Below are 20,837 nucleotides of genomic sequence, written 5' to 3'. Positions count from 1 at the left end.
CAGTCCGGTCACCCCTATGACTAACTAGGGAACCTGATTTTACCCCTCCTCCCAATGGTAATAAAAAAATAAAACGTGTACGTTTGTTGTATTGTTATATTAGGTTAGCATATTACCCCCGTAAAATACCAGTTTTACCCCCACGGGGGTAATTACCCCCAGGTTAGGAACCACTGATCTACGCACTTAATAAAACTGACTGTACCTGTACAGTGTATACCTATCGGCGTGTAATGGGGTTACCCGTGCTCTGCCAGCTTAATTCAATTACCCAGTCTTTGAGCTTTTTGCCTCGCCCCTAACGGGCTTTTCAGAATCTCCATATTGAATTTAAACGCTCTAAGCTGAAATTCAGGAAATTGCGAGTTTGTGGCAAGACTTGTGGACTAGAACCGGTGGGTTATTTTATAAGTAAAGCTGGTTAAGTAGGACGTTGATAAATGTGTACCTATTTCTGTTCTCCGTACGGAAAACGTAAATTTTCTGGCCCGCTGCGCTAAACAAAGTTGCCGCTTGGTCCGTAGTACAGAAAAAATAGAAAAATAGTGTCCAAACCAGCCAGTAAAGAAAAGAAAGCCTCAGATGGCATGGCTATTTTATATACATCAAGATCTTTCGCTTGCACCATAATTTCCTGCAATCATCTTCATCATCATCATCATGCACTATAGTTATAAGTATAAACAGATAACTTGCCGTGTTAGTTAGTAGGTATTATTGTCTGACCATTTCTTTCGACCGAATTTTCAGCCAAAAACTGCACAAGCCCTCCGGTGGCCAAGTGGTATATTAGTGTGACAACTCGAAAAACACGAATTGCTATATAAAGAGAATATAAATACATAATTTGACTTGTTCCCTAAGTTGTAAGGTACACACGTCGATTTATTACTTCGCACCTGGAGCAACAGCGTATATTATGCACGAGCGCGAAAAACTCGTAATAGAATATGATTGATGTGATATTTTATATTGTAAAACTACGCAGGTGTCTCGTAAACACGATGATGGGAGCCGAAAATCTCTTATGGGTAAGTGAAGCAAGAATTTTTACATTTAGGTATGCATCATTTATGAGATGATGAACTAGGGCATATAGAAATATAGTAAGACAAGAGTGCTCACTCCATACATCAGTTCAGACTATTAATTTCATTGTCTACATCTAGCATCGAGTACCGGAACTATCAGTACTGCTACATCTATTGTCAAGTAGCAGTACTGATAATTCCGCTACTCGATGCTAGATGCTAATAGCCTTTTTGGTACTAAAACTGATGTATGGAGTGAGCACTCTATGTATTTTTTTCTCTATGACTAGGGGTATTTTTAATTTATCAAGTGTTTCATTCTATTTTTATCTACAATATAAATAACCGTTGAACACTATTATAATGATACTAAATATTATTTTTTATTTATCAAGCAAATTAACAGTAATCTGCATTAACGGTGCATTATAGGATGGACCAAAAAAATGTTGACAGAAGAATTTTTAGGAATATTTTTCTTACTTACACGTCTTTTAAAAAATGACATTAAAAATAAACTATATACAATCATTTAACTAAACGGTTAACTCCGAGTTTGTTAGCTAAATAACCCTGGAACTTGCAAATGGCCCCGGGCACTATAATATACACTATTTAGAGTATAACAAAGTGTAAAATAATTGAGACATTGCTCAGTTTTCATTCAAATAAAATACACTAGAAACACAGAATTTCATGAAATATTTGCAAATAAAACCCACTATCAGCTCTTTGTGCAAGTTATGGCGGAATATTCTCTTTGAACGGCTCCCTGAGAATTTTCAACGGATAACTGTAGGATACTTCAAGTTTTCTGAACTTATTTACGGCACATGCGCACAAGAGCCAATAAAGGCTATTGGAAATACATTGTTGCACAAGGGAGGAAAGTGATCAATTGCAGAATAGATAGTTCAAAAGTAATTGGCCACTTTTAGTTGAGTGAATACACGTACAGTCATATGCAATTAGGGCTGAAATAGATGGAATGCGTTCTATGAGAAAAATGCAAGATTGCTGTGTATAAACGTAAGTATAATGTATAGTCATTACCAAACTTAATGGAGCTGGGCGGGACATGTTGCCAGGCAGAATGATGGCAGGTGGGCCAAAATGTTAACGGAATGGTGGTCGCTTACAGACGAAAGGAGTGCCTGGCGTCCCTCGTTGGGTGGACGATATTCGGAAGATGAGATTGGCGCGAAACCGGGATAAGTAGTGTACTCGAAGGGAGGCCTATGCTCAGCAGTGGCCGATAAAAGGCTGATATGATGATGATAAGGTATAGGTATACATAGTGCATTTGGGATAACTTCGAAAGCGGGATAATTTTGTATTAAATAGCAAATATCTATAAAACCAGAAGCACTTCATACTTTAGCAACACTTACACTACCTTGCTTAATGAGCCTACAGTAGAACGAACTACTAGTTACTTGGCTGGCGCGATGATCCAAAATGAGTCTTGGCCTCCAACTAGGGTTGCCAGGTGGTCGGGATATGGCGGGATTCTCCCGATTTTTAGCATTTGTTCCCGATTCCCGACAAGGTGAAAATTTCAAGTTACGAACTGTTGTCGAGCGAGCGAGCGACCCGCGTCGAGCCGGTCAGCCCGTGGCGAGATTGATCAGAGCAGCTGACGTAGTGCCAATAATGTAAAATATCGTTGTTTTTAATACAATTACTTTAATTTGAATGCTTTTTTTCCCGACTTGAGTCCCAAAATCCCGAAAAATTTATATTTTTTCCCGATAATAGCGCCTTTCGATCTGGCAACCCTACCTCCAACACAAGAGCGCGCCACTTTGCTCGGTCCAGAGCGGTATCACGCCAGCTTTCGCCGACGCCGAGCTCACGGAGAAAACAACCTAGAGTAGAAAGAGCTGCTATTTCGTTAAGGTTCAAAATTGCATGTACATTTGTACGGAGATAGAAGCAAACGTATCCCTTCAGCACTCTATCAAAAGATGTTTCCAACACTTAATATTTAAATCTCATCCCTACTCATAAAATCATGTCTATAATCTACTAGCAAAGCCTCGTTTTGACACTTAATATTACCCCGTTCGTAATCTAAAAAGGACTTAACGCCATATACTGTCCAAAGACATAAGTCAATCTTCTTCTACATTAAGTATTAAAAGGGAAGTTGCTAAGAGCATGAGATGGATTCTAATTTCACATTGTGTTACGGTTTTTATTTAATTTTGATACGACCTTTACTATCGTCTTACCCCCTTAGAACTCATTTAGACGTTGCGAGAACTCGCACGCGAGTTTCATTACATTGCGTCATTTGATCGGTCAGCTGAATTGATGTCACCTCAATGGTCCGCAATGTAACTAAAATCGTATACGAATTCGCGCGTCGTCTAATTCAGCCCTTTTTAGACATAAAACTTTACGGGCCTTATTTAGTTAAATTAGGTATGTTTTATCCCTTTCTTACAAATACATAAGTCAAAATGACAGATAAGGTCAAACGAGTATTAGCTAATTGAGGTTTGTACCGCGTTTATGAATAAGGGGGTTAAATAAATAAATAAAATAAAATAAAATTTGTTTATTTCAGACTTTAGTTATTGATTTAGTTTAGTTAGTGATTGGCGCGCATCTTTCACTTCATTTCGCATGCACCAATCAGAGTAAGCGATATTCAAGGTCATACGAGAATAAGATCAAAACCGTTACAAGTTGCTAAATCGGAATCGGGCTCCGAGAGAGAGAGTAGCTAAAATCCGTAATATCCCGTTTTACATCAGAGATGATGTATGGCGCACGCCGGGGCGCGATCCCCGAATTTTTGATTGATTATATAATGTTTGATCCGTAATTTTCTACTCGTGCAGGTAAAGGAGTGTTTGAGTGTAATATAAAAGATATGGCTGATGGTAAACCATGGTAATGGAGCATTCGTAAAGGTTTAACAGATGCCATTTGGCTTGACCTTTAAAAGTGCGAAAAACTATTACCAGACTAAGTATATCTTACTTAAATGTTTATACATAAACATATAGTTTGTCAAAGGACTGTCTCATTTCAAACATAGACAGAGACACTCATACTATCTTTGTCTTACACTAGTATACTTTTTGTTCTTATTTACTGACAAATTGGTTTGACCAACTATAAGCTGAATTAACATGAAACCTGACATGTCAGGTTACATGTTATTTAGTTCGCAAAACCGATCTAGCCGGAAAAGCATCTTCAATTTTTGAACTTGGTTAATGATAATTGTTAACGTATGCTCATTGGGCCGAAACCCCGGGCGTCTGGTGCTGTACTTATTCCTATCGTACTTAGCGGGTGCGTACTTTATCGCCTCTTTTTAGGATTCCGTGCCTTAAAAGGAAAAAACGGAACCCTTATAGGATCACTCGTGCGTCTTTCTGTCTGTCTTCATCTTTGCCAAAAAAAAATATTTTTTTACTTGGTTAATGGTAACGTTTGCTTAATGGGCCGAAACCCTCTGGTTTCGTACTCCAAACTTAGCGGGTGCGTTGGGAATCGCACGACCATACGACACAACAGCACGTTGCCGTTGACGTCGGAAAAAAGTTTTGTCCGTCCACAGTTAATGGAGTGCGAGGGCCCTTAAAATGTATCCTGGGCAACTTGAGGCAAAACTTGGTTATTATCGATCTATAACTTATCTGAGGCAGTTGGTAAAGGAGTTTTCAGAGTAAAACTACACATAGTTTGTAAGTAATATTACATAGGTACAGAAATTTACAAACTTATAACTAGGTAAATATAAAGGTATGTAGTATAGTCTATATCTTTTTTCGTTAACGGTTAGTCGTTAGGTCAACGCCTACGAGAGAAAAGCGGCGACCCCAGGTCCGGCACATATTTAATCCAGCGTATTTCGCTAGCCGTGCAAAGAGGAAACGCCAGCTGCGTGATAGGTACATTTAGCCGGGTACCTATGGCCTAATAGCATATAATACCCTTAATTTTTATATTTACCTAGTTATAAGTTAGTAAATTTCTGTACCTATTTAATTACCATTACATTCTACCTATTACTTAAATATTAGATTTTACATTCTTAATATAATAAACATAAGGTTCCTATATCATAGTAGTGTGAAGAGTATTATATTTATCTTCTACCTATCTATGTAGTTTCCATGTACTCACTGTACCTTTTTGTATTCAATATTGATGGCTGTATTTTTTCTTTGTTTCAGGTATGTCTAAGAAAAGCACCATTCTATTTCAAAAAATACGGGTAAATTGTACTAATTCACCGGCTAACATCACGCTAACACTATCACGCTAACATCGGCTAACTATCAAGAAAATTTACAACCAAATCTTGTCAGCAAATAGGAACAAAAAAACTATACTCATCCTTTTCTTTTGGGTGCTAGTACTAGTGTAAGAATAAGATAGTATGATTCTCTCTGTCTATGTTTGAAATAAAACAGACCTTTGACACACTAATACATTGGCGACATCAATTCGGCTGCAGTAATTTCGTTGTCACCCTAAATGTCACCTTTAACTTTGTTACTACTAGCAAATAGTAGTAATCAAGTCCGTGTAAGCTAAACTCTGCACCGACTTAGCGATGGCCGAATGTCACTTTTAGCTTACAATTAGATGGACTCAAAATTAATAAACAGTTCTAGGTCCATGGGGTCCCAGGGCGCATAAGTTGTTCGCAGAAATCGCGAAGCGTCTGATTGACGTAACTGGTGACCGAACAACGTATCAGCATTGCGATACAGCGAGGAAATGTCGCCAGTATCCTTGGTACAATGCCTCAAGGGCCTATTTTAGATTTAAGCTAGTTTTTAATTTATTTTAGTAATACCACTGTATATTTTTTGTTTGTAAATAAATGAACAATTTTAATCAACTACAATTCAATGAGGTTGCGAACTTCCAGCTCCATTTTAGTCGCACTCTTAAGAGTTCGGATTATTCCTACCGTAAAATACTCACTTTTTCCAAGGAATTTCCCGTTTCGCTTATTTATGATACTTGTTGTGATTTCATTTAGAAACGAATGCGACTTTGAGGGGCTTTTATGAAGAACGAGTCTTAAATTAGACATTGGGGTTTTATGTAAAGCGCAAATGTATTTAAAATTGTTTCTTCAGAGAGGCATTTATATTTTAACCATTTTTTGTTTAAGTAGCTTGGTAAGCGGTTAAGGGAGGCAACAGGGGACTCTCGCGCAGGCAGCTTTCTCGCGCAAAGGATTGCCATCCCTATACAGCGCGGGAATGCTGCCTGCGTGATGGGCACCTTGCCGAGGGGCCTAGGTTTAGGAGGTAGGTTTTAGGGATTTTTATTTTTTTATTTGGTAATTAGTTTTAGTTACTTATTTTATTTTATAAGGTACTTAAGTATTCAGTTTGTATTATTTTTTGTTTTAGTACTTAATTATGAATTGTTCATTGGGGGTTCATTAAATTAATTATTAATTAGCTTTATTAGGCAATATGCATTTAGCTTTATTAGGTGCGATGACTTTCAATCTGTCAAGAAAATTGACAAATATACGTCGCTTAAGTATTAATTTTTTTTTGTTTCTTCGTAAAAATCCATGAGCTTTAAAAAAAACCGGCCAAGTGCGAGTCGGACTCGCGCACGGAGGGTTCCGCACCATCAACAAAAAATAGAGCAAAACAAGCAAAAAAACGGTCACCCATCCAAGTAGTGACCCCGCCCGACGTTGCTTAACTTCGTTTGTTGTATGGGAGCCCCACTTAAATCTTTATTTTATTCTGTTTTTAGTATTTGTTGTTATAGCGGCAACAAAAATACATCATCTGTGAAAATTTCAACTGTCTAGCTATCACGGTTCGTGAGATACAGCCTGGTGACAGACTGACGGACGGGCGGACGGACGGACGGACAGCGGAGTCATAGGGTCCCGTTTTTACCCTTTGGGTACGGAACCCTAAAAATGAAAATTTATACAGTGTTAAAAGGTATTTAGGTATTTTACTGTGAGCTTTGATCACCTTTGATTGGTGTTTACTTATTTAGAATTTTACGTCATAACGGCGTTGCGTTGTACAGTAATTACCTGCCAAAAATGTTAACATCTCACTTTTAAAAAAAGCGGCCAAGTGCGAGTCGGACTCGCCCATGAAGGGTTCCGTATTTAGGGGATTTATGACGTAGGTATTAAAAAAAACTACTTACTAGATCTCGTTCAAACCAATTTTCGGTGGAAATTTGCATGGTAATGTATATCATATATTTGTTTTAGTTTTATCATTCTCTTATTTTAGAAGTTACAGGGGGGGGGGGGACACATTTTACCACTTTGGAAGTGTCTCTCGCGCAAACTATTCAGTTTAGGAAAAAATGATATTAGAAACCTCAATATCATTTTTGAAGACCTATCCATAGATACCCTACATGTATGGCTTTGTAGAAAAAAAAATTTTGACTTTCAGTTCTAAGTATGGGGAACCCCCAAAATTTATTGTTTTTTTTTCTATTTTTGTGTGAAAATCTTAATGCGGTTCACAGAATACATCTACTTACCAAGTTTGAACAGTATAGTTCTTATAGTTTCGGAAAAAAGTGGCTGTGACATACGGACGGACAGACAGACAGACAAACACGACGAATCCATAAGGGTTCCGTTTTTTGCCATTTGGCTACGGAACCCTAATAAGGTGAAATCACTTTAATATTAACTTTTAGTTGAATGCGAAATTAATCCTATTCTGACCCATTATTCAAAATCAAATCAAATTAAAATTTCTTTATTTAAGACAACAATAGTCCATACATTTGTTAGTTATAGCTTATGATTTAAGTATATTAGTAACAATGGGTAACCTAATAAAATAAAATATTTAATAATTTATAACAAAAAGTGACTTTGTCCGCTGACCCATTGCCCACAACAGAGGACAATCTAGCTTATTAGCTATCATGTTTAGAATGCTGTTGGTACTCCCGCGTACTCTGTCAAGTAGTGAGGCCGTTTTCTTGCGCCACACGGCATCAAAACCGTCCGTGCGCGCCTTGGCGAACATGGACGATGCGCTGCAGAAATTAATATCCCTACGGTATTTACAGAACCCCATCACTCAAACGGTCTTCTGGTGTCAAAATTTGCATTTAAACACACCTCGCAAAAAGCTCTTTACAATTCCCCTCTGATCACTTTATAATTGTCGAAATTTTACTTTAAAACCTCCAAAATAATACAAGCGAAAAACTACCTTGGGTTCTGATTGTCAAGGTGTAGATTTCAATGATAAGTGGTGACAGTTAAGGGGCATAATTGATTGCGGTTAGCACAGGAGATATGACGTGTTGCGATGTTTAATGGTACCTATCAATTTGGGTCGAACGCGTAGCTGAATTATAGATGAGTCAAATAACGTATTACAGGAAACCTACGTAATGCTTATGCCGCAGAATGTGAGAAGTCATATGTTAGGGTGTGATCTCAATAAATAATAAATAAAATAATTGTATTTCGGGACCACACCAATACAAAATAAATAAAACAAAAACCCTAACTTCGCCGTTGGTGCCCAACATCGCCCAAGTAAAATATTTAAATAATAATTGTCCTTACCAAGATACACAGATCCACAAATTAAATAGCGTTTTAATGTAAAAAAATCATTTCTACAATAACCCAACTTCGCTAAGAAACTTTGGTAGGTGCGAGTTGAGATTGAAACCCAAGAAGATAAGTTTGGAAGCTATACCACAGAATAAATAATAGTACTAAGTACAGAAGATTCATTCTCTAACAAAACGCGTCTGTTACGATCAGCACAGATATGGCCGCTAGGTGGCGACAGCGCCACGCGCGGCTTATGGCTTTCCCCAAAATTGGGGCCGGATGTACTTTTAGCCACCTGTAGCAAAGCGACGAAATCGCGGAGTGAGACACGCCTGGCTATACCTTACCGCTGGGCCACGATCGCTCGCCGAGCAAATTAATTAGCGAAGCTTAATTAAATTTTATAGCCTATTGCGATAGTAAATCATCGTTAATTATAATAACAAATAGCTTTGCCAGTATTGTACAGTCACCTGCAGTAATATGTTACACAACGAAGGCCGCAAAAATATCTGATGCGATCTTATTTTTATAGCCATATGTCCCACATATTAAGAGAATGTCACATATTTTTGCGGCCTTCAAAGAGTAACATATTATTGCAGGTGGTGACTGTACTTATTAGGAGTGTGATGATACTTACTAGAATCTGCCCGCGACTTTTTCTCTGAATAGGTATCTGTACGGATATGATGGTCGTTCTTGTCTACGTGACAGCGTGATAAAACGGTGTCCGTCACTTTCTTTCCCACGGTGTTAAACAGTGACAGTTATTTTATCACGTGGATAAAGATGGATAAAGCTATCCATAATAGGCTGGCTGAATAAAAAAAACTATATTGCGTGGTATGCGTAAAAAGTTATAATTTACCGTCTTTTGATGTTCAGTTTATCTTAAGAGTCCGCAGCCGAATTTAACCTTTCCATACAAACGGAGTTTCGTTCTCATTTTAAAACTACGTACCTACTTATTGGAATGTAATGAAACTTTGCACATACAATGACATGAGGTACCTATATCTAGTCCTGTAATCGCAATTCTTGTATATTTATTTATATGAATATATATCTTATACCTTAATTTAAACAAATTAAAACTAACAAAAATAAATTAAGTCCTGTAATTAGCCGAAACGAAATAGAGCAAAAACAAGTTTTGTGTGAAAAACTTTAATTCGCTGTTTTTCTGAAACTACATAAACTAATAAGACTAGATATACCTTATTCTGTAAGTACAAAATTTCAGAGCAATCTAGCTAGAGTCAAACCAAAGAAAGTCTGCAGCGCAATAATTTGACAGCGAATTAAAAAACTACATATGGCAATGTTTTTTAGCAGTCAGTAAACGTCATGCACTATGATATGTGTTTGTCAAAATCGTTTAAATATTCGTTGTGTTTTGTGATGAACGGAATAAACATGGTGAAACCTTACAAAACCGGCGTGCGGGAGTTACTTTTCCACATGACGAATAATTTTACACTTGTAAAAAGTCAGCACGAGGCGATTCAAGCTGAAAAACGACAATGTTTACAAAATTTGGAGTTGATGACGGGTAAGTGGAATGAAACATCTTAATACTTCACCATATGTACCTACTTAGATAATATAATATTGGTTTAGACTAAGGTTTCACAGCAAATTGAACACACCTAATAGGTATAGGCATACTTATGAACTTCCTCTAACATTTCGTGAAACTCATTGGTACTAGCCGGGTTTTGAGCTCGAACCCACAACCTCCATGCTTATGCTGACGGCATGGGTACCTACTAGTTAAAGCTACAATTTATTTTTAATAATATGTTTATTGTTTTAATGGTTTATTTCGTTTTTCCGAAAACTTTAGTTCGCAAATTGCGGGCAATTTCTCTGACAACCTAATTACGCCTTAATGGGAGTAAAAGAGAAAGATGCCCGCATATTGAGAACTTCGGTGTTCGCGGTAGGCCCTCTACCTATTTACCGCCGTCGCGGATATTACAAAAGCTTATTAATTTTGATGAAGCCAAATGTCACATTCTCCCAATATTATTTATCAATATTAGTATATGTCTAAATAGGTACATATTAATAACTAGTGACATCTATTGTTGGAATGAAATTTATTTTACCGTAAAAATTAAGCTGTGCATACAGCTTAATTTTTTCATAGACGGTAAATATGGTAGAAATTTCACAAGTATCAAGATTATTTAATCCATTTTCAGTGGTGTTGTCGCATACTGATTTTTAAAAACTACTTTTAATCTAGCGCTGCAGACTTTCTTTGGTCTTACTCTAGTCGTTTTAAAATGAGAGCGTAACTAGGTACGTTTGTATGGAGAACCAAGCTTGCTGCGGACTCTTAATTATACAACTTAATAGTTACACCACTTTCGTGTAAAATGAGCGATCAATTATCGCTCGATCAAAAGTGTGTAATGAGCGAGCGTCGGCATTCGGAAAGGCTACCAGATACATGCGGTTCCTGAACACATCATACGGCTTAAAAAATATTATGTTTGTAGATAAAGCATTATAATGTAACTGTTCATTATTAGGTATTAAAACAAATGCCTTTCATTATGTTATGTAGTACTATTAACCGACTTTGTGTGAAACCCCTCTTAAGCTTCCGTTATAAGTAGATAGGTATCACTTTGTACGGGAAGTGGAACGTGGAAGGTAGACAATTTTGTAGAATGTTCCTAATATAGAACTGACGCAAAGTTTGGCATTAATCAAATATAACTTCGTTGGATTCCTCCGTTGATAACGGGATCTCTAAATATTCTATTTTAACCTCAAAGACACTTTACTAACAATACTAACTTTCACCGAGCGGCAACGTTTTAAGACGAAAATTCTGAAACAATTTCACGGCTCGAAGTTCCAATACTTGCAAGTCTATCCAATTACAGTACAAAGAGGTTTTGGTTTACATTACCAAAAGGGTTCGGGCACAGATCAGTAATTATTAGATAGAGCATATACCTAGTGTTTTAGTGTCCGACCGAAATTTCAGTTTCGGCATAAAAATCATGTTTCGGCCGGAGGTCGGGTTTCGGCTAAAAACTGCTGAACCTTTAGGCTGCGCCGAAACTGGTAGATATTTTCGGTAGTGTCCGACCGAAGTTTCGGTTTCAGTTTCGGTTGGACATATTGTTTTTACAAGGTCTGGTTATACTTCGCGCGGTAAATGCGGATTTACCAACGTACTAAACGACTTTTGATAAATGACCAACCTGGTCACGAAAAAGTGCCTGTTTTATAAATTTCGATGAGTCGAGATAAAAAATCTTGATATTTTCTATTAAATAAGCTTTTTTTCTACTCATAAGCGTAGTGCAGTTCAGATGCGGCTACGTTAACAATAAATACGCATGTACCTAGCTAATTTACGAATATCAGTAAAAACTGAATTCTGAATGTCAAATTTAATTAAATCCATTAAGCATTTGATTCATATATATATTAATTATATATTATAACTCTTACTGACTCGTCCATATATAATGTTTACGTGGAAATAAATTATTCACAGCATTTGGTTCTAGGCGCTTTTATTATACTTGTAAAGCCACATCACGTTTCCACGGTTAAGCTTAGTCACAGAATAAGTAATATTATTATATTAACTATTAATAGTATTATCATACAGAACGGCCACGCACCGCCCCGCCCCGACTCTGCTTACCTCGCCCCGCGACTGGCCGGGACATGAATGTGTGCGTAAGTGGCTCTACTGAGAGCATGCCAGAAGTCCGTCAGACTCACAATGACGCGTGTACAGACGTGCCGCGCACACATATAAACACAAATCATTTTTGATGTATGGTGTGTCTGCCCTGCGGTTTAGTCTAGGTATATGGCGGCGTCTTTTTAAACGCTTCAAAGTGCGTAGTCTGTGCAACTCAATTGAATGAATGTGATCACGGCGAGTCTTCTTAAAGGGGCCCACTGATTAACAGTCCGCCGGACTGTATCGGCCTGTCAGTTGTTCGGCCTGTCAACTGTCAACTTTTTGTTCTAACTGGCAGGCCGATGCCGTCCGGCGGACTGTTAATCAGTGGGCCCCTTAAAAGCTTACAATTCGAAGTCTATGCGATGAAGTCTACGGTTCGGGGCGTTGATGGCGTCCTTTGTCATTTCAAAAAGGGTATTTTTCGGTTACGACCCTGAATGGGAGATGTAAACTGTTTTGTTGCCGTTTTTAATATTTCCCGCCAAAATAACTTCCCGTTAGCTTTTTCGTGTTTTTGTTTGCCTTTAGGTACTAGTTATTTAACAATCCCTTTTTTGCCCTAGCGCCTTTTTACAGTCCGTTTTGATAGAAAGTATTTTATGAATGAATGAAGGCGAAGAGTCTCCATTTCAGCCTCGGAAAAAATGATTCCGTGGTGCGATTGTTCTCTAATATAATACTCATACTCATACTCATACTCATTTATTGATAATATTCTTAAAATATTACATGTCAACATCAGAAAATACATTTATATTGTTAAATCATTAAATTAAAATTACAATGGTAATAAATTGATTAGTTATTATTTTTGTCATGGTCAAAGAACTCCGTAACAGTATAAAAGGTCTTATCATTAAGCCATTTTTTTAGTTTCTTATTGAACATATTGGCACTATCTGATATTTTAATGTCATTCGGCAGTTTATTGTAGATCCTAGGGCCTAGGACATGCATAGTCTTTGAAGACTTGCTTAGTTTGTGGGATGCTGACATTAGTCGTTCCTTGCTTCCTAAACGGGTGCGAGTAAGTTTGTTGGTAGCAAATGTGTGTTTGTGTGTGTGTACGTGTTTAGCTATGCTGTATATGTATTGTGAGGGTAATTGAGTATTTTCATGCCTGCGAATAGGTGTTTGGCTGACGTACCTGGTGGGGCTCTGGCTATTATTCTTAGGGCACGTTTCTGTAGTAGGTACAAAAACGCGATGCCACTCTGCCGCTGTGCCCCATAGTTCCAGGCCATAGCACATTATGGAATGGAAGAGTGAGAAGTAGGTTGAGCGTAGTTCTTTATACGGTAGCACATGAGTAAGCCTTCCCAAAGCAAAGCATGCACCGGAGAGCTTTTTACAAAGAATGTCTATGTGTTGGTTCCATTTGAGGGCGGAGTCTAGGGTTAGCCCGAGGAATTTTGCGTGTTGAATTTGTTCTTTTTTTTATACCACATAGGTGGCAAACAAGCATACGGGCCGCCTGATGGTAAGCAGTCACCGTAGCCTATGGACGCCTGCAACTCCAGAGGTGTTACATGCGCGTTGCCGACCTTTTTTTAAAAACCTGTACACTCCTTTTTTGAAGAACCCCATACCGTAGACCCTCGGGAAAACCTCGGAAGGGAGCCCCGAAGGCCATTCCACAGCCGGAGCGTCCGCGGGAGGAAATTAAGTTTATGTGCTGTACCGCGAATCCCGGCGTGGTGGAGTTTTCCCGCTAAGACGTCGTGGTTACATAAATCGAATGCGCGTGTAATACAGTACAGAGGGGCTACCGCGAAAACCGATTTTCGCAAATTGCGGGCATTTTTCTCTGTTACTCTAATTACGCCTTGATTGGAGTAAAAGAGAAAGACGCCACTCAGGTCGCATCTCTTAACCGATTTTCGTGAAAATTTGTGAGCAGTTTCGATAGATCGGTATTTATGGAATTTATTTGGTTCAGTTGTGGTTTTTTTTTTCATCATGGAGCTTATTCGCAAGGTCTGCAGCTCACAGAGCTACTAGTCAACTTTTCAATATTTCATTTCATTTCATTTCATTTATTTATTGATAAAATGGTACAATACATTTTACATGTCAATGATTACATTATATATACAATTATATTACATTTTAATCCATTCATTTTATTTTTGTCATTAATATTATTAACAAATTATTGTTATTATTAATAGATAATAATATTTATCAACACACGATAGGTTATCAATTTAAAAATTAGTTTGTATGGCAAGTATGTACTTTGGTTGGTTATCAGTGTTATCACTTGAGGTACTTATTATTAATATATATTATATAAATTATAAACTCAAATAGATGTCATATATAGTTCGTTTTTTTAGCACTAGAAGTAAGGTAAACAATCTTGACGTGTCTTTTTATTGAAAAACACGTTTTAAAAATAAATAATAGCAAATATGTAAGAATTATGAATCTAATACGATCATTTATATTCTTCTCCTTTCATAATAATAGTTACTGATTTTTTAAAAGCGGTTTTCAATTAAAAGACATGTCAAGATCGCTTACCTTCTTTCTAATGCTAAAAAAACAAACTATAGGTACTAAAAATAAAGTGACCTAACCCTCCCGTGGTGGAGGCAGGATTTGAACCGGCGTCTTCAGCTTATTTCAGTTTATATAGTTCATCAGTGTTCAATATCCGGTTCCCGTGGACATGCAGTAATATAGAGGGTGTTGCCTGTAACACGAGCAAATAATTAAAACATATATTATACTCCTCAAACCATAAATCTTTTGTTAAACAACTTTTAAAAATTATGACTCCTTTAGACTTCCTCTTTTTCATACAAAATAAATATTGCCTTCAATGTACGCTGACATCAGTGTATTTTGAGTTTTTGACGTTGCTTGTCACGCTTTAATCATAACAAAATTTGCAATACATCGCGTCTTAGAATAAACTTTAAAGTGTAATAAAAATCAAAACATAAATGGGAAAAATCATTTATTTACAAACAAGATATATACAGTGTATTACTAAAAGAAATTAAAAACTAGCTTAAATCTAAAATAGGCCCTTGAGGCATTGTACCAAGGATGCTGGCGACATTTCCTCGCTGTATCGCAATGCTGATACGTTGTGCGAGGTAGCCGCCAGCTCTTCGGTCACCAGTTACGTCAACCAGACGCTTCGCGATTTCTGCGAATTAAATTATTAAATTATAAATTATTTTCAAAAGTTGCTGAACAAATGTTGGTCAGTTTGAGGCCTTCAGCCTACAGTTTAATTTATTGCTCCTGTTACAGGAAACACCCTGTATACTGCCTGCAGACGAAACTAGAATTGAGTATTCAGAAAATGCCCCAACAGTTTCAAACTCCAGAGTAGAGCTCACAAATTTATTCCCAACAAAAGCTATCGCAATTCATACAAACGCAAAACATGAACACATAAAGAAGATAACACTGCAAACTTCTGCTTCAAGTTAATACGTGAGAATAGTTTGTTTATTCCAAAGTTAGATAAACTAGATATAACCGGGTTTTCTACTGACTACTCGTACTTACACCATAGACTAGGAACCCTCTAGACGACGGAGTTTAGAGCAATTATTTCATGAAACCGAATGCTGCCAAAAATACTGGGATGCGGGGGACGAGGTGAGCGAGTCCCGTACCGTGATTGGTCCGTTCAAAGACACGGACGTCACACAAAGACACTTTTGACTCGAAAATGGAGTAAAACTACCGTATATTTGTGGCAGAAGGGGTAGCGCTACTATACTCAGTCTGGAGGATGTCTTGTCTGTGACTTACACAGATTAAGTCATGTATGTTTGCGTGTAAAATGAAGCCTTATTCCTATTGGTATAATACTCCACTTTGCATTGTATAGATAGTATTATTAAATATTCTTCGTTGCGCTAAGCGCCTTAAGGTTGAATTTTAATGTAAAGTATAAGTTATTTCTGCTATTTTATTCTTGTTTGCCTCTGAATAACTTTATAGTATTTAACATTGACAAGTCAATAATAAAGAATGGAAAAACCAGTACGAGTTCACATCTCTATGAGGCTGTTTTTTTGGTACATCACACCTAGAACTTTATAATTCAATATAGTTAAACTCATGCTAAAACCAAATAAAACCAAAAAATAAAAACTAAATTCTACCACTTTCCCCAAATCACCCCCTTCGCACCCAGTCGCAATAACGCTAGCGGCGTTACCCCTCTGCATCGTCAAACTTAGCCTCTGGGCGAAGAAAGCGCCCTCTAACATAGAATAAAGACAGTCTTTAAAAATAACTTGTCTCTGGTATTAAATAAAGCTTATACCGTTATAAACCGAGATAGCGGTTTGTCCTAGTTCCCAGCTTGTTTAAATTTGATCAAATATGCTTAAAGATGCTCGTTTTAAATCTATTTTCGTTTATAAAGTTGGAACCATGAGTTTTGTGAAAGTGGTTTGCAAGTTTTTCAAGTTCTTATATTTCAGTCTTGAATAATATGATAGGTAGGTAATGAAAACAGAATTTGTGAGAGAATGCAGAGAATATATTTTAGAAGATAATAGGAGTTGTTTCTTTACAGGCCCAAAAATTCTTTGAATAAAAAGTTTTATGAAATGAATATTTTTCTCACTTAGGTACTCGTATTCTACAAAAAGGTGCCATTTTGATTTATTTCGGCCAATTGAATCTTGAAGTTATCTATGAGGCAGCCAATATTTTTCGCGTTCCGGTTTCGGTTCCCATATAAAACTGACCAAGTGCGAGTCGGACTCGCGTTCCAAGGGTTCCGTACATTAAGTCCAACTCACGCTTGACTGCGCATTTCTAATAGGTTTTTCTCTCATCTGTAGGTAAAGATATATTTTGTGTATTTTTTTTTTTAATTTTAGACCCAGTAGTTTCGGAGAGAAAAGGGGGGGTATGGTAATTTTTTGCCTATTTTCTTGAATTACTTTTAAATAGTTTATCCTAAAATTATAAAAAATACATATTTGAGATTCTCACAATAAGCTCTTTCATTTGATATGTAACACGATATAGTTTGAAAAACTTTATTTTTTAATTTTCTCATTTACCCCCCAAAAGTGGCCTCCATGTTTAAAATTAATTTGTTTACGTTACATGTTTGTCTTTGAGTCACAAACTTACATATGTGTACCAAATTTCAACTTAATTGGTCCTGTCGTTTCGGAGAAAATAGGCTGTGACAGACGGACGGACAGACAGACAGACGCACGAGTGATCCTATAAGGGTTCCGTTTTTTTCCTTTTGAGGTACGGAACCCTAAAAATGGTTTAGACATGCCTGCATGCCTGGACAGGATTTGTTGCTACTCCCATTTATATATAAAGATGGTTTGACTTGACATGTTGTAACTTATGACCTTATTTACCTTTCGGAGTATAGGTATAATACCTAGTTTGGAAAAACACACCCCAGCACCCTGTATATAAATAAATAAAAAATAAATAAATATTATAGGACATTCTTACACAGATAGACTAAGTCCCACAGTAAGCTCAAGAAGGCTTGTGTTGTGGGTACTCATGCAGACAACGATATATAAAAAATGCAAATACATAAATACATAGAAAACACTCAAGACTCAGGAACAAAATATCTGTGCTGATCACACAAATAAGTGCCCTTACCGGGATTCGAACCCAGGACCGCGGCTTCACAGGCACGGTCACCACCCACTAGGCAGACCAGCGGGCTCAGCACGGTTCCATTTTTATCGACTATCACTATGGCCGTCACTTTTGCACTTACATACTTGTTAGAACGTGACAGGCATGGTGATAAACGATAAAAATGCGACCGTGCTACTAGGGCTGTAGTCAAATATTCCTTTTTTGTGTCTTTAGCCCGCCGTCAGACCCCAAATGACTACACAGTAATGTATCAAAGACTCTTATGAAAAGAAGCCACATAAGTAAACGTAAATATGCTCGTTCGTAATTTGATTAAGCTTTTTGTAAGTAGCATATGACAGGACTGTTTGTGGGCCTTCGTTTCTTTTTCAGTAATTTTGCTTTATGTGTCAATACAAACGAAGCTACGCTTTTATTTTCAACCGACATGGAAACATGGCATAAACATTTACGTAACATATATCTTAACATATAACATATATCATATATTTAGTAACGCTCGTTGAAATTATTTGTTATAGAGGCCCAACGGAGCCGACATGTCTTTTTGCTAAAGGCTTCTTAAAAAAAAAGCGGCCAAGTGCGAGTCGGACTCGCCCATGAAGGGTTCCGTATTTAGGGGATTTATGACGTATTAAAAAAAACTACTTACTAGATCTTGTTCAAACCAATTTTCGGTGGAAGTTTGCATGGTAATGTACATCATATAATTTTCTTTAGTTTTATCATTCTCTTATTTTAGAAGTTACAGGAGGGACTCACATTTTACCACTTTGGAAACTATTCAGTTTAGAAAAAAAAAATATTAGAAACCTCAATATCATTTTTGAAGACCTATCCATAGATACCCCTCACGTATGGGTTTGATGAAAAAAATTTTTTTGATTTTCAGTTCTAAGTATGGGGAACCCCCAAAAAACATTTTTTTTTTCTATTCTTGTGTGAAAATCTTAATGCGGTTCACAGAATACATCTACTTACCAAGTTTCAACAGTATTGTTCTTATAGTTTCGGAAAAAAGTGGCTGTGACATACGGACGGACAGACGGACAGACGGGTTCCGTTTTTTGCCATTTGGCTACGGAACCCTAAAAACATATATCTATGTCTGGTCAGTAGGGAGACCCTCCTCCTTTCGGGCAAACTCGGCTCCGATCGGCTCAGCATTGCTCCGAGCAATTTATTAGGGTTGGCACCACTAGACGTCCTTTTGCGTGCACTACCACAGATAAGATAATGACTTGAATTTTGGCAACCCTAAATAGCCGAAAGGGATAGTTCCATATATTAGAATCCCTTTCTGCATGATTCGTCCCTGAATCGCTGTCAAACTTTGGTTTTGTAGGAAGTGTCCTTTCTGTACGGTAGTATAGATACTATTATTTATTTATTTATTATGTGGTCTGGTACTAGTATTAGTTCTAAATAAAAATAAGTAAAATAAAAGTCATTTTTCTTGTATTTTAAAAATTAGTTCTGCAATAACTTATTCCACTCTCATGCGAGATATGAATAAATTTCCACAACGTGCTCGTATAATGGGTTAGTGCGAAAATCTAGGTAAACCGAATACTCTCCGTGTAAGTTTTAAACTAGAAAGTTTGTACAAACTAAACGGTTCGTTATCGGGACTCTGGTAAATATTCAGTTTATACGAGTTAGAAATTGTTTGTTTTCTGTTTGTATTATTGAATTTTAATAATGGAAATTATCTTCCTCACCCAATATTTCGAGAGTCTATTTTAAGTATATTAAACGATGACTCACGCTAGACACGGCCGGGCCCGGGCCGAGGCCTCCGACATATCATTTTCTATGACGTCTGATCGGTGATCACGTGGTGCTTTCCATAGAAAACTAAGCACCGGAAGCTCCGGCCCGGCCCCAGCCCGGTATAGCGTGAGTCATCCTTAAAGATGACGGATGAAAAACAAGCAACAACGGTTGCACTCCGGGAGTGCCGATAGAAGTGAAAACTCACCTCACTATGTTACCGACGCCCGGTAACACGATACATACGTTTAGCGGAGGTATTCTATTTATTTATTATATATTATTATCATTCTCAAATAAGATCACACTTTTTCATTGACATGATTATTTACATACTTGGCAGACAACGTCAAATTATTTGAACATAGGTAAAGAGTCTTGAAAAGGAGTCCGCAACATAAATGTCAAATAACATTGAGTTTTTCTTTAGGCCTATTGATTTAAATGCCATTTAAATTATGAGTGGCCACCTTACGGGGCTTACGGTCACGTGATCGCCTTACGCCCCTTACGGTCACGTGATCGCCTTACGCTGTCTCGAGTTTATCATTTTTCCCTCACCTTAAAAAGTGCCCAGCGCCGCTAAAGAAGTTTTCACTTCAAAATTATAAAAAATAAAAATGTTAAGATGGAACATATTGTATGGCGTGACGAAAATAGATGGGATAAGGAATGTATGGTGTTACGTAATAGTAGTTTATGTGACTGCTACATAATGAGAGGCATTAAAATACGAGTGTGGGTTTAAGAAACGAACGTTAGTGAGTTTCTTAAAAGGATCACACGAGTATTTTAATGCCTAATTATGTACAGTTACATACACTACTTTATCTAAACACATACTTAAATTAAAACTAACTAAAAGATAAACTGTACGTCAAATGGCGGTGAATGAAAACTTTTTCACGCATGTCACACATCCGTAGTTTTTTTTAATTCCTAGACACAATAATGAAGTCCCTATTCTCATGTCACTCGAGATCAAATATCGTGCGGTTTATATTAAAAAAACATACTAAATTGACGTTTCATATCGATAACTGTTTTAATATCTATGGATACTAGAATAGAGACTCACTTGAGTTTTGACTGCTGTTCCAAATTTAAACTCATAACC

At 37.2% G+C, this 20,837-nt stretch overlaps 1 protein-coding gene and 1 long non-coding RNA gene across 2 annotated transcripts in view; one reads left to right on the top strand and one right to left on the bottom strand.

The window, feature by feature from the left end:
* The window catches only part of LOC134658817 (sex peptide receptor), a 173,150-nt gene that overhangs the window by 102,590 nt on the left and 49,723 nt on the right, over positions 1-20,837 (top strand). The window lies entirely within an intron of this gene.
* Positions 7,167-18,988, bottom strand: LOC134658718 (uncharacterized). Its single transcript, XR_010097716.1, has 2 exons — positions 18,796-18,988; positions 7,167-7,414 (listed from the first exon to the last, which is right to left on the bottom strand). It is a non-coding gene; the product is annotated as an uncharacterized LOC134658718 (long non-coding RNA).

Source organism: Cydia amplana, chromosome 23, assembly GCF_948474715.1.
Source record: "Cydia amplana chromosome 23, ilCydAmpl1.1, whole genome shotgun sequence".
Taxonomy (NCBI): domain Eukaryota; kingdom Metazoa; phylum Arthropoda; class Insecta; order Lepidoptera; family Tortricidae; genus Cydia; species Cydia amplana.
The sequence above is the reverse complement of the archived record's forward strand: the minus strand, read 5'-3'. Positions and strand labels throughout refer to the sequence as shown.